We start from the raw sequence: 2,791 nt of genomic DNA, 5'->3' as shown, positions 1-2,791 counted from the left end.
ATAGGCTGTCTGGTCAAGCCAAAGTCACCTTCTGTTCCGAGAAACATTATAAAGCCCCGCTCACACCATTAGACCTTGTAGCTAGCTCACTAAGGGTTCTACCATCATCTGTCTAGAAGCGAAGCCTAAATAAAAGACACCAATTTTATTATGGGATAAAGACAACCTGAAGAACATGCAGCCATTCAGAATATTGTTTTGAAAAAAGAATCTGAGTTCAAGATCTCTAATCCTAAAGGGATTCCACTGACTTGATTTATTTAATGATTTTGAAACAAACAGGGCTAGAGGAAACCACCAGAACACAGACCCCGAAGCAAGGAAGGACCGATGAACTTGAACATTCCTTCCAAGACACTTACTTGGCTGAGGGTTGAGCTGCACTTCACACACTGTGGCCTGACTATGGCCTAGTGGAGCCTACGTTTCTTCTTTGCAGCAGGGGCTGGTACACCCAAGTAGGAACTGATTGCTGGGCCTGGGCAGTTGGAGCTGTTGTCCCAAGGACAGGGAATGGACTCTCAGGTAGTTTTTGAGCTCGTTCCTAGTGGAACCATGAGAACCTTAGAAACTCGAGCAGGTGGCAGGTATAATAACACTGATGGACATCTAAAGACTGACCTAGAGAGAGCTCTTGACACTGGGGATCTGAAGGCTGCCTTTGAGAGATCTCATAATACTGGACATTTGAAGGCTAACTTCAAGAGATCTCTTGGACTCCAGGCAAGGTCTGCATGGCCTGTTGGTTTAGAATAGGGTCTGGGAATCCTGGAAACCCTCAGAGATCTGGGATCAAGAAATAGGGCCTGCAAAGACTGGGCAGGCAGAAGTTGGGTCAGAGAGACCCGGAGGGGCCAGAGCCTAGGTTTTAGGAGCCTGGCCAGATGACAGCTGAGTCTGAGAAGGCTGAGGACGATTCTGGGGGTGCCTCTGTGAGGCCTGAGGGGCCTGAAGGTGGCTCTGAGATGCCACAGGCACCAAGGCGAGGCTCTGAGAGCCTGGTAACTGCAGGCTGGTTCTCAGCAGCAAGGCTAACAGAGGTTGACCCACAGAAGACAAGGAGGTAGTGGACAGGGTCTTCGAGGAAACGATGAGCGGAGGCTTAGTTGAAGCCAAGGGGACAACAGGCTGGATCTTCATGGCCCAGGGAACTGGAGGATGGCTTGTAGAGGCCAAGGAGGCTGCGGACTGGCTCTCAAATGCAGGAGTGGTCAGTGGCTGACCAGTAGAAGCCAACGGGTGACAGGTTGGGTCTGAGACTCAAGCGTGGTGGGAAGCCCACCTTGAAGAATCTAGGGGTCCAGGCACTTGGTTGGAGAGGACAAGGCAACTGGAGTCTGGTCCAGCGGGGGTGGAGTGACCATAGGCTGCACCCCATGGCTCGACGGTCGTCTAACAAAACACAAAATACCACAAGGGCCCTGCGCACCAGTATCAGAGCCTGATTTGACAACTGCCTCTGAATTTTTGACATCCTCAGGTACAGAGCTCAGCCGCTCACGGCAAGAGACTGGGGAGTCGCCGCTCTCCTGGGCACTTTTCGGGGCGTCTTTAGTTTCATCGTCTTTTTCCAGTTGTTTGTCTTGTTGGTCCTCAACAGTCAAACCCAGAGAAGCAGCCTTTTGAATGGCCATCTTGCGCCTCTGCTGCCTGATCCGCAAAAAAGTGCTAGACACGCTGGTGAAGGTGACGGAGAAGCGGCGGGTGACGTTCTGGCGGAAGGTTTGCATGATGGAGGAGTGCTGGCGGAGTTGCTGGCCGAAGACCAGCATCTCTTCAGGGGGCATCTCGATGTTGCCCGTGAACCAGAAGACCCACCACACGAGGCTGAATAAGATTATGAGGGAACCCAGGTAGAGCAGGAGGTCGTAGATTAACAGGTTGACGAAGGCTCCCGTCAACAGCACCACCACGCCCACCGTATCGAAGACGACCCCCAGCCAAAAGAAATGCTGGCAGTGGCCCAGGCCGAACCGAGTCGTAGCCGTTTTGACAGCGCGTTGGGGCTCCATGGACTCCCTCTTTAGCCGTCACCGGGTCAGAAGAGGCGACCAAGCAGGCGACCGCACCACAGGCCGGCTGCGGCCGCTGCAGATCCATGGCAACGCCCTCGGGCGGAGCAACGCCCCGGGCGGGCCGAAGGGCGGAAGGGTTAGGCGGCCTCTCGCCTCTCCTCAGAAACGAAGAGCATTTCCCAGGCGCATGCGCGGTACGCCCCCAAAGCCTCACGACTCCCTTCTTCGCATGCGCAGTACGCCCGGGCTGTCGCGTGACACGCTTCTTGGCCATTTTCTGTGCTTGTGCCCCGCGGGTTCAGTTTCCCCCAGTTGCGTGTGATCCTTGTCCATTAGGCGCTGCCTGTGGTAAAATTACCTCGGGATCGTGCCCCCTCATTGGAGCAAAAGAATCTTGCTCGGGATGGAGTAACTGAATTCCCTACTGCTATCCCGCCTTACCTAGTTAAAGCAAGATCCTGAGGGAGAGGAAAGGGTTAACCTATGGCCAAGAGTTGCTCAAACCTAATTAGAGAACCGTTTGGCCCTAGGCGCAGTCAGTCTGTGAAAAGTTTTACAGCGTTTCCTTTGTATTCGTGGTAGTGGTTGTTAGGGGACCTTCGTGTCAGGTCCCACCCACTCTTAAAGACCCTATGCAAACTGAAGGAAACACTGCCGGTCCTACACCAGCCTCACAATTGCGATGTTTTAGTCCATTATTGCAGCCGCCATGTCAGTCCATCTGGTTGGGGGGGTCTTCCTCTTTTTCACTGACCATCCCTCCATTTTATCAAGCA

This window comes from Chrysochloris asiatica, unplaced genomic scaffold (assembly GCF_000296735.1).
Source record: "Chrysochloris asiatica unplaced genomic scaffold, ChrAsi1.0 scaffold00178, whole genome shotgun sequence".
Taxonomy (NCBI): Eukaryota; Metazoa; Chordata; class Mammalia; order Afrosoricida; family Chrysochloridae; genus Chrysochloris; species Chrysochloris asiatica.
The sequence above is the reverse complement of the archived record's forward strand: the minus strand, read 5'-3'. Positions refer to the sequence as shown.